Below are 22,241 nucleotides of genomic sequence, written 5' to 3' on the forward strand. Positions count from 1 at the left end.
ATAAAATCATGAATGAAAGAGAAGAGATCACAACTAACACCAAAGAAATACAAACAAGTATAAGAACATACTATGAGCAACTCTACGCCAACAAATTTGACAATCTGGAAGAAATGGATGCATTCCTAGAAGCATATAAACTACCAAAATTGAACTAGGAAGAAATAGAAAGCCTGAACAGACCCATAACCAGTAAGGAGATTGAAACAGTCATTAAAAATCTCCAAACAAACAAAAGCCCAGGGCCAGATGGCTTCCCGGGGGAATTCTACGAAACATTTAAAGAGGAACTAATTCCTATTCTCCTGAAACTGTTCCAAAAAATAGAAATGGAAGGAAAACTCCCAAACTCATTTTATGAGGCCAGCATCACCTTGATCCCAAAACCAGACAAGGATCCCATCAAAAAAGAGAGCTATAGACCAATATCCTTGATGAACACAGATGCAAAAATTCTCACCAAAATACTAGCCAATAGGATTCAACAGTACATTAAAAGGATTATTCACCACGACCAAGTGGGATTTATCCCAGGGCTGCAAGGTTGGTTCAACATCCACAAATCAGTCAATGTGATACAACACATCAATAAAAGAAAGAACAAGAACCATATGATACTCTCAATAGATGCTGAAAAAGCATTTGACAAAGTACAGCATCCCTTCCTGATCAAAACCCTTCAAAGTGTAGGGATAGAGGGCACATACCTCAATATCATCAAAGCCATCTATGAAAAACCCACTGCAAATATCATTCTCAATGGAGAAAAACTGAAAGCTTTTCCACTAAGGTCAGGAACACGGCAGGGATGTCCATTATCACCACTGCTATTCAACATAGTACTAGAAGTCCTAGCCTCAGCAATCAGACAACAAAAGGAAATTAAAGGCATCCAAATCGGCAAAGAAGAAGTCAAATTATTACTCTTCGCAGATGACATGATACTCTATGTGGAAAACCCAAAAGACTCCACTCCAAAACTGCTAGAACTTGTACAGGAATTCAGTAAAGTGTCAGGATATAAGATCAATGCACAGAAATCAGTTGCACTTCTCTACACCAACAACAAGACAGAAGAAAGAGAAATTAAGGAGTCAATCCCATTTACAATTGCACCCCAAACCATAAGATACCTAGGAATAAACCTAACCAAAGAGGCTAAGAATCTATACTCAGAAAACTATAAAGTACTCATGAAAGAAATTGAGGAAGACACAAAGAAATGGAAAAATGTCCCATGCTCCTGGATTGGAAGAATAAATATTGTGAAAATGTCTATGCTACCTAAAGCAATCTACATATTTAATGCAATTCCTATCAAAGTACCATCCATCTTTTTCAGAGAAATGGAACAAATAATTTTAAAATTTATATGGAACCAGAAAAGACCTTGAATAGCCAAAGGGATATTGAAAAAGAAAGCCAAAGTTGGTGGCATCACAATTCCGGACTTCAAGCTCTATTACAAAGCTGTCATCATCAAGACAGCATGGTACTGGCACAAAAACAGACACATAGACCAATGGAACAGAATAGAGAGCCCAGAAATAGACCCTCAACTCTATGGTCAACTAATCTTTGACAAAGCAGGAAAGAATGTCCAATGGAAAAAAGATAGCCTCTTTAATAAATGGTGTTGGGAAAATTGGACAGCCACGTGCAGAAAAATGATATTGGACCATTTCCTTACACCACACACAAAAATAGACTCAAAATGGATTAAGGACCTCAATGTGAGAAAGGAATCCATCAAAATCCTTGAGGAGAACACAGGTAGCAACCTCTTCGACCTCAGCCACAGCAACATCTTCCTAGGAACATTGCCAAAGGCAAGGGAAGATAAGGCAAAAATGAACTATTGGGATTTCATCAAGATCAAAAGCTTTTGCACAGCAAAGGAAACAGTTAACAAAATCAAAAGACAACTGACAGAATGGGAGAACATATTTGCAAACGACATATCAGATAAAGGACTAGTGTCCAAAATCTATAAAGAACTTAGCAAACTCAACACCCAAAGAACAAATAATCCAATCAAGAAATGGGCAGAGGACATGAACAGACGTTTCTGCCAAGAAGACATCCAGATGGCCAACAGACACATGAAAAAGTGCTCCATATCACTCGGCATCAGGGAAATACAAATCAAAACCACAATGAGATATCACCTCACACCAGTCACAATGGCTAAAATCAACAAGTCAGGAAATGACAGATGCTGGCGAGGATGCGGAGAAAGGGGAACCCTCCTACACTGTTGGTGGGAATGCAAGATCGTGCAACCACTCTGGAAAACAGCATGGAGGTTCCTCAAAATGTTGAAAATAGAACTGCCGTATGACCCAGCAATTGCACTACTGGGTATTTACCCTAAAGATACAAACGTAGTGATCCAAAGGGGCACGTGCACCCGAATGTTTATAGCAGCAATGTCCACAATAGCCAAACTATGGAAAGAACCTAGATGTCCATCAACAGATGAATGGATCAAGAAGATGTGGTATATATACACAATGGAATACTATGCAGCCATCAAAAGAAACGAAATCTTGCCATTTGCGACAACATGGATGGAACTAGAGCGTATCATGCTTAGCGAAATAAGTCAAGTGGAGAAAGACAACTATCATATGATCTCCCTGATATGAGGAAGTGGTGATGCAACATGGGGGCTTAAGTGGGTAGGAGAAGAATCCATGAAACAAGATGGGATAGGGAGGGAGACAAACCATAAGTGACTCTTAATCTCACGAAACAAACTGTGGGTTGCTGGGGGGAGGGGGGTTGGGAGAAGGGGGGTAGGGTTATGGACATTGGGAAGGGTATGTGCTTTTGGGTAAATTGGAAGGGGAGGTGAACCGTGAGAGACTATGGACTCTGAAATACAATATGAGGGGTTTGAAGTGGCGGGGGGGTGGGAGGTTGGGGTACCAGGTGGTGGGTATTATAGAGGGCACGGCTTGCATGGAGCACTGGGTGTGGTGAAAAAATAATGAATACTGTTTTTCTGAAAATAAATAAATTGGAAAAATAAAAATTTGAAATGTTTGTAAAAGACCCTGTGAAGAAGATGAAAAGACAGTTTACTGGAGAAAATATTTGTAAACCATGTATCTGATAAGGGACTAGTATCTAGAATATAAAAAGAACTCTTACAATGCAAACCATGTATCTGACAATGGACTAGTGTCTAAAATATATAAAGAACTCTTACAATGCAATAATAAAATAATCGCCCCCCCAGAAAAGGATATATAGATGGCAAATAAGCACATAAAAATAAGTTCAACCTCATTATCTATTAGCAAAGTGCAAATTAAAACTATAAAATGGCTAAAATAAAAACTACTGATGCACCAAATACTGACAAGATCACAGAGAAACCAGACCACTCATAATGCTGGTGAAAATAGAAAATGGTGAAGCCACTCTTGCTATCAGTTTAGTAGTTTCTTATAAATTGAATTACCATACAACTGAACAACTATATATTTGGGCATTTATTCCAAAGAATGAACATTAATGGTCACACAAACCTGTATACAAATATTCATAGCAGGTGTATTTATTGGTCATTTAAGAGATGAATGATTAAACAAGCTGTGGTATATCCATAAAATGGGATACTACTCAGCAAGAAGAGAGATATGTCTTAGTCTGTTTGGGTTGTTAAACAGACTACACAGACTGAGTAGCTTATAAGTGACAAAAATTTATTTCTCACAGTTCTGGAGGCTAGAAGTTTAATCTCAGAGTGCTAGGAAGCTCAGGTGAAGGCTTTCTTCTGGATCACAAACTTATTTTGTCCTCATATGATGGACAGGACTCCTGAGCTCTGTGGAGCTTCTTTTAAGACAACACTAATCCCGTTCAGGAAAGCTCTGCCCTTATGACCTAATCACTAACCAAGGGCCCCACCTCCTGATACCGTCACTTTTGAGGGCTAGGATTTACTCTATGAATTCCAAAGGCAACATACTATGATTCTATTTACAAAAAATTCCTGAAATGACAAAACTATGAACAAGATGAACAGATTAATGACTGCTAGAGTCAGAGTCAGGGGTATGTTGAGAATATTTGGTGTGTTTATACAAAAGTAACACAGGATCCTTGTCATGAGAGAACTCTGTAGTATCTTGACTATCAAGGTCAATACTCTTTGATATTATAGCATACTTTTGCAAGACATTAGCCTTCAGGGAAACTGTGTAATTGTTACATGGATCTTTCTATAATATTTCCTACAAGTGCATGTGAATCTACGATTAGATCAAAATAAATAGTTTAATTTACATTTTAAAAAGGACATACCTAAATATTTTAAAAGGTATTGCAGCCATCATTGGAAACACAATCCATGACACTGTTCAGTGACAATTGTAGGATTCCTCCTGGAAGCAGAGCTTTCTGTGCATTCACTGGAGCAACATCACTTGGAAGAAAATGATTGCATTCATGAGAAACCCACTGTGAGATCCCTTAGTAAAATTAGGACACTAACTCCTACTGCCTACTCTGGTGTCCCCCATGCTCCAAGTTGCACCACTGCTTATTTCTCCAGGACATGCTGAGTTCTTTGACTCTGCTTCTACCCAAAAGCAGCAGAGGAAAAAAAGAAATCATGACAGATGATTCTTCTCTTGGCCCCCTGGATTCAACAACTCCTGAAACTGATTCAACATGAGAGCAGTGGATAAGATGAAGTCTACTGGGCACATCATGCATTTTCCTGGGAACCTTCAGTCTCATTTTGACAATCCTATCTCTTCCAACAAAAGAATTAGGGATTGGAAATAGGGTAAAAGAGAGATTACCTGTATGTCAGCCATTCAGAGAAATAAGTGAGAAGTTCTATGAAGGAAACTTACTACGTGTCCCTGATTACACACTTTTGTTTTTTGATTCCCTGCAACCATTCCATCTTTACTGGCTGGAGCATAGTGGGTGCATAGCAAATGCTAGTTCTTCCACATGAATTCCCCAACTCCAGATTTTCTAACTTTGACCTAAAGAGAAATCTACTGTTTTACTATGGCTTTATATTTCTGTTTGTCAGGATCCTCAGAATTTATCTCAGATTCTTTCTAACTTTCTCTAGTTGTCATGCGGGGGAGGAGACCACCATATATTTACATGATAACGTGGGATTAATAGACACAAAACACAGATGTTACTGTCTAAGAAATTTTAAGATGCAACAGGATTTTACTCTTAGTAGAAGTCCCCCAGCAAAATCGTATCTTACATGTTTATAAATGCAGTGAGTAATTCTTGAACAGTAACTTCACAGGCTTAAATTGATTAGGGCACTTACGCTTTCCTATCAATGACCAACCCTAACAGGTTTCTCCGCTTCATGTGTCAACTCTCTTCTGTGGTTCTCATCACTAAAGTCACCTGAGGAGCTTTTAAAATATATAGACATTCAGGCTTGCTCAAAGGAGGTTCTGACTTAGTCTGGGATGGGTCTTGTGTTTCAGGGTGTTGAAAACGTCTCCAGAAGTTTCTGGAGCCAGGGTTGAGAATCAGTGCTCTTTAGTGAAAAATAATCTTCCTGGAACAAAACCATGGTACTTTCTTGCATGGTGCACACAATGACTTCTTGGCACCCCTCTAGTTTCTAGCTTGCGAGATCTGACACATGTCTTTCTCGGGAGTTTTGGAAATGCAGATGCCCTATGCTGGAGCTACTAAATCTGAATTAAAGGGCATTGTTTAAGAGCTCCACAGATAGTGTACACCCTGGCTAAGAACCTGTGATAGTAGACTCTAAAGTCTAAAATACCTGAATATATCTTTCAAGACTGACACAGAAGCTGACTCTAGCTTTCCACAATCACTGTCTTGTATGCACACCAGTTTTGCACCTTTGGAAACCAGTTGCATTTCTCTAAACCGAAGCCCTGGCTTCTCTGGATTCCCACAGCAGCTCACCCTCTTTGTTTCCCTCTGTCAGGCCACTCCTCTTCTGTCTCATCTGCAAACTCCTATTCTTCTAAAAAGAAATTAAATAAATATTCAAGGCTCTTAATCATGGTTTGCAATCTGATGTGTAATTTGATTGAATTAATTTTTTTTAAAGTGCCGTATTTTCACAACTTCATATTTTGGTATGTGCTCTACTCTTTCTAATAATACCTTCTTCTTGCTACCCTTTCCAACTTTTAAAAATTCCTACTTATCATTTAAAATTCATTTCCTTGGGGCGCCTCAGTGGATTAAGGCGCCTCAGTAACTCAGTGGGTTAAGCCTCGGCCTTCGGCTCGGGTTATGATTTCAGGGTCCTGGGATCGAGCCCCGCATTGGGCTCTCTGCTCAGCAGGGAGCCTGCTTCCCCCTCTCTCTCTGCCTATTGTGATCTCTCTGTCAAATAAATAAAATCTTAAAAAAAAATAAAATTCATTTCCTTTTTCTACTTCTTTATGAAGTTGGTAGCAGAGATAGGCATGTCCTTCATTATGTATTTATGGCATAAGCTCTACTGAAGAGTCTTTTATAAATGATCCCTTATTTCCCTGTCTCCACCCAGTGAACAGTGAAATCCACAGGATAGAAGGAAGGAAGGAGTCTTACTGAACATTGTGACTGGCAGAATTAGTATTTGTCGAGTGACTGAATTTAACAAATATTATCGTGAGCCCACCGTGCATAAGAGCACACACTACTTAGATGATTCTGGTTGTGCTATCTAACTTGTTTTGCTGTTGCAATAAAAATGTGATCTTATCGTTTCTCATGTTTTAAAGAGAAACAACATTTATTTACAAATTTCTTCTCAGTGGTGCAGAAGAGTCAACTAGAAGTATGGTTACAGTATTTGTTTAAAGCCTTAGAAATCACCTTCGAAGAAGGCAAAGCTGCAAATTGATAGGGGATGCCAAACAGGGTTAATCCAGTTGGGGGGAAAAATGAAATATTTACTATCAGAATAATCCGGATTTGTTGAAAATAGAAGTCTGGAGCTTTGTTGTCGGGGGCTTAACCATTTTGAAAAAAATTTCTGAGCATTCTTTTGGCTTCATCTAGTTAACATTAAAAATCCAACTGTCATTACATTATTGGGGAAGTATAAGAATCACAGTTTTGACTTTCCTCTTAAATTTTAAAACCCAGAGGTAGAAGTCCACATATTTATGGCTCTAAGTAATGAAAAACCTCACAGCAGGATTCCAGGCTTAAAGACAAAAGGAAATAAACCCTGGCATTTAGGGAAATAAAAGTTGTAACAAGCATTAATAATGACAAAAGCACTCGAGATAATATCTGAAAATCCTGGGAAGTCACACTGAAAATGTTCTCCTTCACCAAATAACATGAGATTATAAGCACTCCTACAGAATAACAACCATGATACCACCAATAAAAACAACTCACAGAGCAGGAAGAAGAGTATACAAATCTCTCAGATTCAAAAATCAGAGACTGTATACCAAACAGAAACAAGTTTAAAAAATCTAAATATACCCCAGTTTTATAAACCAGTTGTATTAAACAAAGACAGGGCATAGCTCTTCTTCATCCAGCAAGTGTTTTGTTAATCAACTAATTGCATTGTCCTGTACTGGGAGCTAAAAGTGTTTCAGATGAATAGACATCATTCTTGCCTGCAAGGAATCGTGAAGCACAGACAACAGGCAAGACGTCTGAGTACAAGAAAATGACGTGGGTAGTCAGAGAGGCTACAGCTTTTCAGAAAAGGGCTTGTTAAGATCAGCATGATTTGGACAAGGGAATGTGAGTGGGGAGAGAGTAGTTTAATTTAAAGGAAAGCAAGAAGACTAAGTATGAAAGTGTCTTTTGGGAATGGCTGCCATATTGGGTTCATTTTGGATAGAGGTTAAAGATGAGCCTGGAGGAGGAGTCAAGATGGCGGAGAAGTAGCAGGCTGAGACTACCTCAGCTAGCAGGAGATCAGCTAGAGAGCTTATCTAAAGATTGCAAACACCTGCAAATCCATCGGCAGATCGAGAAGAAGAACAGCAATTCTAGAAACAGAAAAACAACCACTTTCTGAAAGGTAGGACTGGCGGAGAAGTGAATCCAAAGCGACGGGAAGATAGACCCCGGGGGGAGGGGCCGGCTCCCGGCAAGCGGCGGAGCAACGGAGCACAAAATCAGGACTTTTAAAAGTCTGTTCCGCTGAGGGACATCGCTCCGGAGGCTAAACCGGGGCGAAGCCCACACAGGGTCGGCGTGACCTCAGGTCCTGCGGGGTCACAGAAGGATCGGAGGTGTACGAGTGTCGCAGAGCTTGCGGATATTGGAACGGGAAAGCCGGCTGCAGAGACAGAGCCGACAGTAAGCTCACAGCTTGGAGTTGCCTTGAACCAGTCGCAAGCTCGGTGAGCTCGGAGCGCGGCCGGAGGTTGGGCAGACGCGAGTTACTGGGAGTTGTTCGCTGAGGGCGCACAGGGGAGCGGGGCCCCGGGCTCTCGGCTCCTCCTGGCCGGAGACCAGGAGGCCGCCATTTGTATTCCCGTCCTCCGGAACTCTACGGAAAGCGCTCAGGGAACAAAAGCTCCTGAAAGCAAAGCCGAGCAGATCACTCAGCCCGGCCCCTGGTAAGGGCGGTGTAATTCCGCCTGGGGCAAAGACACTTGAGAATCACTACACCAGGCCCCTCCCCCAGAAGATCAACAAGAAATCCAGGCAAGACCAAGTTCACCTACCAAGGAGTGCAGTTTCAATACCAAGGAGAGAGCAGCAGAATTCCAGAGGAGGAGAAAACAAACCACGGAACTCATGGCTTTCTGCCTGTGATTTTTCAGTCTTGCAGTTAATTTAATTTTTTTCTTTTTCATTTTTTTTCTCTTCTTCTGCTAAAATTTTTTTTAACTTTTACCCTTTTCTCTTTTAACGTTTTTTAACTAGATTATCTAATATATATATTTTTTCTTTTTTATACTTTTGTTTATTCATTTTCTTTTTTTTAATTCTTTTTTTTTCTTTTTTTCTTTCTTTCTTTTTGAACCTTTTTTTATCCCCAAATCAGAAGAGATCCTAATCTCTTCAATCTTTTTTTCTTAATTCTTTTTTAAATTCTTGATTGAATTTTTAATTCAATCTCTTTTTTTTAATTCTTTTTTTATTTCTTTCTTTTTGAACCTCTTTTTATCCCCAAATCAGAAGAGATCGCAATCAGAAGAGATTGGGAGATCCCAATCAGAAGAGATTGGGAGATCCCAATCAAAGGAGATCCCAATCAGAGGAGATCCCTCACCCAGTCGTGAGGGGGGAGAAATCCCCCCTCACGATTTGGGATCTCTTCTGATTTGGTTAAAGCATATTTTCCTGGGATTGTTGCCACCCTTTTAGTATTTTACTTGTTCCTTCATATACTCTTAGCTGGACAAAATGACAAGGCAGAAAAATTCACAACAAAAAAAAGAACAAGAGGCAGTACCGAAGGCTAGGGACCTAATCAATACAGATATTGGTAATATGTCAGATCTAGAATTCAAAATGACAATTCTCAAGGTTATAGCCGGGCTTGAAAAAGGCATGGAAGATATTAGAGAAACCCTCTCCAGAGATATAAAAGCCCTTTCTGGAGAAATAAAAGAACTAAAATCTAACCAAGTTGAAATCAAAAAAGCTATTAATGAAGTTCAATAAAAAATGGAGGCTCTCACTGCTAGGATAAATGAGGCAGAAGAAAGAATTAGCGATATAGAAGACCAAATGACAGAGAATAAAGAAGCTGAGCAAAAGAGGGACAAACAGCTACTGGACCATGAGGGGAGAATTCGAGAGATAAGTGACACCATAAGACGAAACAACATTAGAATAATTGGGATTCCAGAAGAAGAAGAAAGAGAGAGGGGAGCAGAAGGTATACTGGAGAGAATTATTGGGGAGAATTTCCCCAATATGGCAAAGGGAACGAGTATCAAAATTCAGGAGGTTCAGAGAACGCCCCTCAAAATCAATAAGAATAGGCCCACACCCCGTCACCTAATAGTAAAATTTACAAGCCTTAGTGACAAAGAGAAAATCCTGAAAGCAGCCCGGGAAAAGAAGTCTGTAACATACAATGGTAAAAGTATTAGATTGGCAGCTCACTTAACCACAGAGACCTGGCAGGCCAGAAAGAGCTGGCATGACATTTTCAGAGCACTAAACGAGAAAAACATGCAGCCAAGAATACTATATCCAGCTAGGCTATCATTGAAAATAGAAGGAGAGATTAAAAGCTTCCAGGACAAACAAAAACTGAAAGAATTTGCAAACACCAAACCAGCGCTACAGGAAATACTGAAAGGGGTCCTCTAAGCAAAGAGAGAGCCTACAAGTGGTAGATCAGAAAGGAACAGAGACAATATACAGTAACAGTCACCTTACAGGCAATACAATGGCACTAAAATCATATCTCTCAATAGTTACCCTGAATGTTAATGGGCTAAATGCCCCAATCAAAAGACACAGGGTATCAGAATGGATAAAAAAAAAAAACCCATCTATATGTTGCCTCCAAGAAACTCATTTTAAACCCGAAGACACCTCCAGACTTAAAGTGAGGGGGTGGAAAAGAATTTACCATGCTAATGGACATCAGAAAAAAGCAGGAGTGGCAATCCTTATATCAGATCAATTAGATTTTAAGCCAAAGACTATAATAAGAGATGAGGAAGGACACTATATCATACTCAAAGGGTCTGTCCAACAAGAAGATCTAACAATTTTAAATATCTATGCCCCCAACGTGGGAGCACCAACTATATAAACCAATTAATAACAAAATCAAAGAAACACATCAACAATAATACAATAATAGTAGGGGACTTTAACACTCCCCTTACTGAAATGGACAGATCATCCAAGCAAAAGATCAACAGGGAAATAAAGGCCTTAAATGATACACTGGATGAGATGGACATCACAGATATATTCAGAACATTTCATCCCAAAGCAACAGAATACACATTCTTCTCTAGTGCACATGGAACATTCTGCAGAATAGATCACATCCTCGGTCCTAAATCAGGACTCAACCAGTATCAAAAGATTGGGATCATTCCCTGCATATTTTCAGACCACAATGCTCTGAAGCTAGAACTCAACCACAAGAGGAAGTTTGGAAAGAACCCAAATACATGGAGACTAAACAGCATCCTTCTAAAGAATGAATGGGTCAACCGGGAAATTAAAGAAGAATTGAAAAAAATCATGGAAACAAATGATAATGAAAATACAACGGTTCAAAATCTGTGGGACACAACAAAGGCAGGCCTGAGAGGAAAATATATAGCGGTACAAGCTTTTCTCAAGAAACAAGAAAGGTCTCAGGTACACAACCTAACCCTACACCTAAAGGAGCTGGAGAAAGAACAGGAAAGAAATTCTAAGCCCAGCAGGAGAAGAGAAATCATAAAGATCAGAGCAGAAATCAATGAAATAGAAACCAAAAAAACAATAGAACAAATCAACCAAACTAGGAGCTGGTTCTTTGAAAGAATTAATAAAATTGATAAACCCTTGGCCAGACTTATCAAAAAGAAAAGAGAAAGGACCCAAATAAATAAAATCATGAATGAAAGAGGAGAGATCACAACTAACACCAAAGAAATACAAACTATTATAAGAACATACTATGAGCAACTCTACGCCAACAAATTTGACAATCTGGAAGAAATGGATGCATTCCTAGAAGCATATAAACTACCAAAATTGAACCAGGAAGAAATAGAAAGCCTGAACAGACCCATAACCAGTAAGGAGATTGAAACAGTCATTAAAAATCTCCAAACAAACAAAAGCCCAGGGCCAGATGGCTTCCCGGGGGAATTCTACGAAACATTTAAAGAGGAACTAATTCCTATTCTCCTGAAACTGTTCCAAAAAAAAGAAATGGAAGGAAAACTCCCAAACTCATTTTATGAGGCCAGCATCACCTTGATCCCAAAACCAGACAAGGATCCCATCAAAAAAGAGAGCTATAGACCAATATCCTTGATGAACACAGATGCAAAAATTCTCACCAAAATACTAGCCAATAGGATTCAACAGTACTTTAAAAGGATTATTCACCATGACCAAGTGAGATTTATTCCAGGGCTGCAAGGTTGGTTCAACATTCGCAAATCAGTCAATGTGATACAACACATCAATAAAAGAAAGAACAAGAACCATATGATACTCTCAATAGATGCTGAAAAAGCATTTGACAAAGTACAGCATCCCTTCCTGATCAAAACCCTTCAAAGTGTAGGGATAGAGGGCACATACCTCAATATCATCAAAGCCATCTATGAAAAACCCACTGCAAATATCATTCTCAATGGAGAAAAACTGAAAGCTTTTCCACTAAGGTCAGGAACACGGCAGGGATGTCCATTATCACCACTGCTATTCAACATAGTACTAGAAGTCCTAGCCTCAGCAATCAGACAACAAAAGGAAATTAAAGGCATCCAAATCGGCAAAGAAGAGTCAAATTATCACTCTTCGCAGATGATATGATAATCTATGTGGAAAACCCAAAAGACTCCACTCCAAAACTGCTAGAACTTATACAGGAATTCAGTAAAGTGTCAGGATATAAGATCAATGCACAGAAATCAGTTGCACTTCTCTACACCAACAACAAGACAGAAGAAAGAGAAATTAAGGAGTCAATCCCATTTACAATTGCACCCCAAACCATAAGATACCTAGGAATAAACCTAACCAAAGAGGCTAAGAATCTATACTCAGAAAACTATAAAGTACTCATGAAAGAAATTGAGGAAGACACAAAGAAATGGAAAAATGTCCCATGCTCCTGGATTGGAAGAATAAATATTGTGAAAATGTCTATGCTACCTAAAGCAATCTACACATTTAATGCAATTCCTATCAAAGTACCATCCATCTTTTTCAAAGAAATGGAACAAATAATTTTAAAATTTATATGGAACCAGAAAAGACCTCGAATAGCCAAAGGGATATTGAAAAACAAAGCCAAAGTTGGTGGCATCACAATTCCGGACTTCAAGCTCTATTACAAAGCTGTCATCATCAAGACAGCATGGTACTGGCACAAAAACAGACACATAGACCAATGGAACAGAATAGAGAGCCCAGAAATAGACCCTCAACTCTATGGTCAACTAATCTTCGACAAAGCAGGAAAGAATGTCCAATGGAAAAAAGACAGCTTCTTCAATAAATGGTGTTGGGAAAATTGGACAGCCACGTGCAGAAAAATGAAATTGGACCATTTCCTTACACCACACACAAAAATAGATTCAAAATGGATTAAGGACCTCAATGTGAGAAAGGAATCCATCAAAATCCTTGAGGAGAACACAGGCAGCAACCTCTTCGATCTCAGCCGCAGCAACATCTTCCTAGGAACATCGCCAAAGGCAAGGGAAGCAAGGGCAAAAATGAACTTTTGGGATTTCATCAAAATCAAAAGCTTTTGCACAGCAAAGGAAACAGTTAACAAAACCAAAAGACAACTGACAGAATGGGAGAAGATATTTGCAAACGACATATCAGATAAAGGACTAGTGTCCAAAATCTATAAAGAACTTAGCAAACTCAACACCCAAAGAACAAATAATCCAATCAAGAAATGGGCAGAGGACATGAACAGACGTTTCTGCCAAGAAGACATCCAGATGGCCAACAGACACATGAAAAAGTGCTCCATATCACTCGGCATCAGGGAAATACAAATCAAAACCACAATGAGATATCACCTCACACCAGTCACAATGGCTAAAATCAACAAGTCAGGAAATGACAGATGCTGGCGAGAATGCGGAGAAAGGGGAACCCTCCTACACTGTTGGTGGGAATGCAAGCTGGTGCAACCACTCTGGAAAATAGCATGGAGATTCCTCAAAATGATGAAAATAGAACTGCCCTATGACCCAGCAATTGCACTACTGGGTATTTACCCTAAAGATACAAACGTAGTGATCCAAAGGGGCACGTGCACCCGAATGTTTATAGCAGCAATGTCCACAATAGCCAAACGATGGAAAGAACCTAGATATCCATCAACAGATGAATGGATCAAGAAGATGTGGTATATATACACAATGGAATACTATGCAGCCATCAAAAGAAACGAAATCTTGCCATTTGCGACAACATGGATGGAACTAGAGCGTATCATGCTTAGCGAAATAAGTCAAGCGGAGAAAGACAACTATCATATGATCTCCCTGATATGAGGAAGTGGTGATGCAACATGGGGGCTTAAGTGGGTAGGAGAAGAATCCATGAAACAAGATGGGATAGGGAGGGAGACAAACCATAAGTGACTCTTAATCTCACGAAACAAACTGTGGGTTGCTGGGGGGAGGGGGGTAGTAGAAGGGGGGAAGGTTATGGACATTGGGGAGGGTATGTGCTTTTGGGTAAATTGGAAGGGGAGATGAACCATGAGAGACTATGGACTCTGAAAAACAGTCTGAGGGGTTTGAAGTGGCGGGGGGGTGGGAGGTTGGGGTACCAGGTGGTGGGTATTATAGAGGGCACAGCTTGCATGGAGCACTGGGTGTGGTGAAAAAATAATGAATACTGTTTTTCTGAAAATAAATAAATTGGAAAAAAAAAAAAAAGATGAGCCTGGAGAAGAGGGTCAAATCTTCAAAGGCAGCCATGTTGTTTACAAATTTTTTTATAATAGTCTCTTGCAGAGACTGGGTTCTGGTCAGGAGAATGATGGAATCAGATGTATTTGGGGAGGGGTGGGTAATTAATCTGACAAATGTGTGTAGAACAGATCAGAACAGTCAGAAGTTGGCCACTAACCAGAGTAGAAAGAAGGCTTTGTAATGGTGCATGAGTTACTTAATTGGGACTTGGATTAATGATGGCAATGCAAGTCAGATGGTCAGAGCGATGCCTCCCAGGAAGATCAAGAGGGAGGGAGGAATTAAGGAGATAAACTTTGAGCATATGTAGTTTGAGGGAACGGTGGGACAAAGGCATGAACTATGTGAGAGGAATCTCCAGGAAACAGCCGAGTTGAGGTAAGATATTTAGTTTTTACTCTAAACATGTCAGGGAAAGTTGGTCTCTTGCCACAAAAAAGTAAAGAAGTCAGTTAAAAGTCAATGATGGGAGGCAAGGAATCAAGGGAATAATCCTATAGGGAGCTGGAAAAACCTCCCCTAGCTTCATAGTTTCAAATCCGAAGATGCTAAACATGTTAATAGAGACAACAATAAATAAATGACTCCAAGAATCCTTGAATAGGAAATACTCATAGGTCATCTACTCTGCTCACTGCCGAAGTGCACTCATAACATTGCTAACAAATCATGGCCCAGCTGCTGTCTGAATTATCTAGAGTATGCTAAGCTCACTGTACTTTAGGAAACAACATTCTAGTTGGAAGTAGAAGTTTTCTTTCTCCACTTACATGGAATCTTCCAGCCACGTCTAGAGTAAGATGGAAAAATACACCTGTAGGTATTTGAAGAAGAGAGTTGTGCCCCATTCCCAAATGTCCTACTAATCTCTGTGCTAAATGTTCTCTTCACCAAGTCCTCTTAAGGAGCTACCAATGTTTGAGGGATTTACTTATTTACATATTTTTAAAATATTTATTTTTTAATGCATTGCCCAGGCTATCTTGATTGTGATCAACAAATACCTGTTCTATTTTTCACGTGAGCCTGTTTTAAGCTGATCTTCCCCCTTTTCATGTTTTAATTTGATTAACATCTTATCCTAGTCTTTGGGGCAGGAAAGGAGATCTTGTGTTTTCCCTGTAAGGGTTCCCATGTCATTACATGACATATCTATAGATCCATGTCCTCAAGTTTCCTTTCCTTGCTGTGATACACTTGCATCTAATCCATCAACAAGCGCTCCAAACTTCATCTCTGCTCCATCCACATCTCTTTTCTAAATCACAATCCTTACACACACTGCTTACTAACAGCCCCCCTTGTTTCCAGGCTTACTGTGTCCTATACAATCTCTTCAAAGCAAACAGAACCATTTTTCAGAAACATAAATCAATGAATCCTAATTAAAACTCACCCATGGTCTCTGTGAGGGTTTAGTAGAAAAAGGTGGAAAGAAAAAGAATTCAACTGCAAAATTAACGAGAAGCATCTCATCAGTTTCTCTAACCTTGAAGACAGGAGCTGTGATCTGAATGGGTAAGTTGTCCTGTGGAACTCATTAACCGCCCCCCCCAATAGTGGTACGTGGGCTGCTCTGGGAAGATATGGACCCATTACTCAGAGAAAACCATTGAATCTTAATGCCAAAATAAATTCACTGAAATAGTCAGTGGGCACAAAAGAACTATGGTCATCTGCAGTAGGCACAGATGTGTTAAGAAGCCTGCTGTAGAAGCTGGCAACAGTAATCCAAATAGAAAAAATTAACGACACTGACAACACATGAATTGGTGATCTACGTGGAGAAATACGGTAAATCTGCGCAAGGCACTGAGAAGGAACAGTGTCATTTGTTAAGTAAACAAACGTGAGTTATTTTGTAGCCTCTCTTCAGGAAGGATCAGAGAGGACTGGAGTGTCTGGAAAGACCCCAGTCACTGGTTCCTACAACTAATGCTGAACCACACACTTAGCTCTCACAGCTATTACAATATGCCTACCAAGATTTCTTTTGAAAAGTTATTTTGTTTTTCATCTTATTTTCTTTCCCTTTTAAAGAACCTAAATACCAATATTTCCAAATGTGTCCTGTCTCAAAATAATTTAGAAATTAATGAGTTCCTCTGACCCCATCATCAATAGCCAATTTTCTATGGAAGTTTGTGGATCGCTCATAGTGCCTGGATGGCTTAGTGGGTTAAGCAACAGCTTTAGGCTCAGGTCATGATCCCAGGGTCCTGGGAATTGAGCCTCAGCGGGGAGCCTGCCTCTCCCTCTCCCACTGCCACTCCCCCTGCTTGTGCATACTCTGTGTGTGTGTGTGTGTGTGTGTGTGCGTGTGTGTATGTTAAATAAAAAGATTTTTTAAAAAGATTTTATTTATTTATTTGACAGAGATCACAAGAAGGCAGAGGAGCAGGCGGGGGGTGGGGAGCAGGCTCCCCACTGAGCAGAAAATCCAATGCGGGGCTCAATCCCAGAACCCTGAGATCATGACCTGAGCCAAAGGCTTAACTCCCTGAGCCACCCAGGAATCCCAATAAATTTTTTTAAAGAAAAATACACTAAAAGTATTTTTGGTAAAGGGGGTGATGCCTAATCTTTACTTTTTGATCCTATAATGGCTGAATAGTCGAGAATCTTGAAAAAATTATTTCTGGAAAACTGGGTAAATTGTCAGATTAAACATCATTAACAGATGTTAATCTTGAACTCAGTGTTACATTTTATTTCACTCTGCTGTTGTTAACTTTCTCCTTTCCAGTGGTTTCCATTGGTGGCATTGGCTCTGTCCTGGACCCTGAATTAAACCAAAATAACTCATTTTACAACTTAATTGTTTCATCTTTGCTCTTTGATACTTAATAATGGGACAGCGTCCTCAACTAAGCAATGGCCTTATCTGGAAATTGTAATTGCCCACATTGCAAGTAGTTTTGTGCAGGTCTATCCATCGATCTCCCCATCTTCTTTCTCCTATCTGAGTCCCTGGTATCCTTGAACATTGAGAATAGAGCCTGATAGTTACTACAGATTTGGTGCATTTTATTAATTATAGTAATATGATGTAATGATATAATACTGGTTCATATCTACTGAGGACTTTCAGACACATAGGCTTTTTATTACCTTGAGAAAACAAAATACTGAATGAGGCAGGTGCAAGGTTAATAATTCACTTATAAAATAACATCAAGCTCTTGAATCTATTTTTCTGTGCAATTCTTGGCTTTCCCTTCATGCTTCCAAGATGGCTGCTGTAGCCCCAGCCTTCAAATGACACCTTCAAAATTAAGAAAGAAGAAGAGAGCTTTTTCTAGACATATCTCATTTTTTTATCAAAAGGGAATTTTTTTTTTCCTATAAACCCAGACAGACTTCTTTAAGGCCCCATCAGGCAGAATGTAATCATGTGTTCCCCTCTTAACCAATGCCGGGCGAAGTATAATGGGATAGCTAAAATTGACTTAGTCCTATTGAGTTATTGTCATTGAATAAATGAGGAAATGGAGGCTTAGAGGACTTAAATCATTAGCTCCAGGTCACATAGCAAGGATGTAGCAGAGGTGGGACTTGAACCCAACCTGATTCGAGTGACTTCAGAACCCTCTCATCAACTAAGCTGTGCTAGTTCTCCATGAATATGAAGCATGGCACAATTTCAAGACTATCCTCTTTGAAACAGGTAAAACCAGCATTTTTTTTCCAATTTATTTATTTTCAGAAAAACAATATTCATTATTTTTTCACCACACCCAGTGCTCCATGCAAGCCATGCCCTCTATAATACCCACCACCTGGTACCCCAACCTCCCACCCCCCCGTCACTTTAAACCCCTCAGATTGTTTTTCAGAGATACAAACATAGTGATCCAAAGGGGCACGTGCACCCGAATGTTTATAGCAGCAATGTCCACAATAGCCAAACTATGGAAAGAACCTAGATGTCCATCAACATATGAATGGATCAAGAAGATGTAGTATATATACACAATGGAATACTATGCAGCCATCAAAAGAAACGAAATCTTGCCATTTGCGACAACATGGATGGAACTAGAGCGTATCATGCTTAGCGAAATAAGTCAAGCGGAGAAAGACAACTATCATATGATCTCCCTAATATGAGGAAGTGGTGATGCAACATGGGGGCTTAAGTGGGTAGGAGAAGAATCCATGAAACAAGATGGGATAGGGAGGGAGACAAACCATAAGTGACTCTTAATCTCACGAAACAAACTGTGGGTTGCTGGGGGAGGGGGGTTGGGAGAAGGAGGATAGGGTTATGGACATTGGGGAGGGTATGTGCTTTTGGGTAATTGGAAGGGGAGGTGAACCATGAAAAACCAGCACTTTTTAAAAAGATTTATTTATTTATTTGAGAGAGTGATCAAGCAGGGGAAGAGGCAGAGGGAAAGGGAGAGAGGGAATCAACAAGCAGACTCCTCACTGAACAGAAACCTACCTGGGGCTCTATTTCACGACCTGAGATCATGACCTGAGCTGAAACCAAGAGTCAGACGCTCAACCAACAAGCCACCCAGATGTCCCTAAACCAGCTTTTTAAAAATTTCTAATCCTCCCCAAGAAATAATCTACATCATCCCTGACGGCTTGAACTCCAGAAAGAGACCACCACAACACAAGGTCCTTGCAGCTTCCCTTGGTGTTTGAGAAAACAGAGTGGCACCCACAGAGAGTGAGGCCAGCAGGCAGGAGGGAAGGAGGAGGTCCTCCTTGCCATACTCAGGAAAGAGGGAACTCCCAGGCTCTGAAACATTCCCAGGAGCTCTTGACGTGGCTCTGGAAGCAGTGAGATGGGCACTCATATGGCCATAGTGTCTCTCAGAGGGCTTACAAACATAAGAAGGAGACACAAATATTCAGTTCCAGCACTAGGGAAGAAGTTCAGGGCCAGGCAGCAGGAACTTCAAGAGTCAAGTGCTGTCAACCTGCTCCTCTCCCATTCTTGTACCTTAACCATCCCAAATTCCTAAAGAACAAAGCCATCAGCCACATTTATCTATGCTTCCTAGTCATCCAAGACTTTTTACCATCTTATCCCTTCCCCTTGGTTTTCTGACAATCAATTTATAAGAATGGACAGATTCACATGAGTAGCCCTACTTTTATTTTGCATACCTCCTACCTATTCTATGTTTTCTTATTGTCTTTTGCATGATTCGATGCTCTATGCTGTCTGTTTAGAATGATTTTATTTACCCATGAAAGTGTTCAATAAATGTTGCTAGTTCCACACCTTAGCCATTTGCGTGTGTGGGCACTCCTACATGCACATGTTCACACACACACACACACGCAGGTTACACTTAAGAATGTACCACACAGGGGCGCCTGGGTGGCTCAGTAGGTTGGGGCCTCTGCCTTCAGCTCGGGTCGTGGTCCCAGGGTCCTGGGATAGAGCCCCACGTCAGGTTCTCTGCTAGGCAGGGAGCCTTCTTCCCTTCCTATCTCTCTGCCTGCCTCTCTGCCTAGTTGTGATCTCTACCTGTCCAATAACTAAATAAAGTCTTTAAAAAAATGTACCACACATCAAAATAAGATCACAGGGATGAAAGGTACACAACAGGACACATGGTCAACGGTACTGACGGCCAGGAGCTACACTTGTGGTGAGCATAGCATAACGGGTGGGGCTGTCAAATCACTCTGTTGTACACCTGAAATTAATGTAATATTGTGTGTCAACTATACTTCCATAAACAAATAAAGATTTATAAATTCCAAACGGATAAAATTTTAAATATAAAAAAATAAAATGGCAAAGTTCTAGAAAGAAATAAATGTGAAGTTTAGATAAGACCTTTTGAAAGTGTTTGGTCTACGGCACCAAAAACAAAAACCATAAAAGAAAGATTATAGAGAAACATACAGATTAAATACATGAAAATCCCTTAAAAAAATCACAAAATATTGTGGCATATGTAAGACAAACAGTTATTAGCTTTATTTAATACACAAAGAGCTTTCACATGCCTTAGAAAAGACTAAAAGCACCAAGGAAATGGATAAAGGTTTCGAATAGCTAATTCACAGAAAATAATTAAATTAGCACTAGTTAAAAGTAGGTAAGAGAGTTTTTTAACCTCAAACCAAAAAGTTAAAAACCCAATCAGAATACCCATGTTGGTAAGGTATTGTAACTTTACTATAATGCAAACTCTTATAGTAATAAAACCATAGGGGGGCCTGGGTGGCTTAGCTGGTTAAGAGTCTACCTTCAGCTCAGGTCATGATCCCAGGTCCTCAGGTCAAGCCCCACAACAAGCTACCCGCCCAGCAAGGAGTCTGCTTCTCCCTCTGAGCCCCGTCTGTGCATTCTGTCTCTCTCTCTCCCCGACTCTCTCTCACACATGCACTCTCTCTCTCTCAAATAAATAAATAAAATCTTTTTTTTTTTAAAGTAATAAAACCATAAGTTGGTGCAGCTTTTCCAAGTATGCAATTTGGCATTATGTGTATTACCCTAAAAAGTTTTAAATATAGATCTATATACCTTTTGATTTAATGATTTCTCCTTTAGGAATTTCTCTTTAGGAAATCATTAGCCAAGATTTGCCCACAGGGATTTTTATTGCAGCATTGTTTAAGGACAGGGAAATAAATAACCTAAATATTCATCAATAGGCAGTTAAATTATTTATAGTGCATAACATTAGTTGGAATGCAATGCAACCATTTAAGTGGAAAGTAATGAAACTATTTAATTTTGTAGAAAATATTTGCAATGCATTGTTATTAGCAAAATTCTGTTCCTAAATACATTTTAAATATATATGCATCTATGCATAGAAGCATGGTAAAAATGAAGGGTTTTTGCATTTTTTTCCCTTCTTTCCAAATTTTATACAATAAAAGTGTATTACCTTTGTAACAAAACAAATCCATCTTTATCTGATCCATCTTTCCAAGCCCTTTTTACATATGATCTTCATAAACTGCTCTCTGATTTCCCCAAAGACAGCATTCCTTTTCATGAAGTCCTATAGCACTCATTGTCTATAAAACTCATAAAACATTTATGAAAACCCACCTGTGCTATATGTTTTGTTGTTATTGTTTTCTGTACATGACTCACCTTCCTCATTCTACCGTCAGTTCCCAAAAGGTCAAGACTTGACATTTGTGCTTTAGTATTCTCTATAAAATACTTTGCAATTAATATATGTTCAGTAAACTGAACCATTACAATTGGGTTTCCCTTTTCATAAAGATTTCTGAGATATGGCATGACAAAGGATCCTAAAATGCAAGAGAGCAGAAGTGATGATGCTCTTTTACCATGGCATCTGGTGATCCATAGTGCCCAGTATCCATGCTTTTGTATAGTTCCCTCCCACATTGATTCTGAGCTTGGCCATGTGACTTTCCTTAGCCAATGGGACATCAGCAAATGTGATTCCAGCAAAGCCTTGATAAACACTTGTACAATGAGGATTGCTTTCCTGGGACACTACCACCAACATTAAAAAAAAAAAAAAAATCAGTCTATCCAACTGAAGAGGCCACAAGAAAAATACCAGATTACTCTAGTCAACAACTTCACTTCATTTCCAGACCTCTGAGTCAGGCCATCTTGAATCATTAGTCTCAGACCAGACACAGTTGAGAGAAGTTAAGTAACCCCAGGCCAAGGTCAAAACT

This window comes from Neovison vison, chromosome 8 (assembly GCF_020171115.1).
Source record: "Neovison vison isolate M4711 chromosome 8, ASM_NN_V1, whole genome shotgun sequence".
In the NCBI taxonomy this organism is placed as follows: domain Eukaryota; kingdom Metazoa; phylum Chordata; class Mammalia; order Carnivora; family Mustelidae; genus Neogale; species Neogale vison.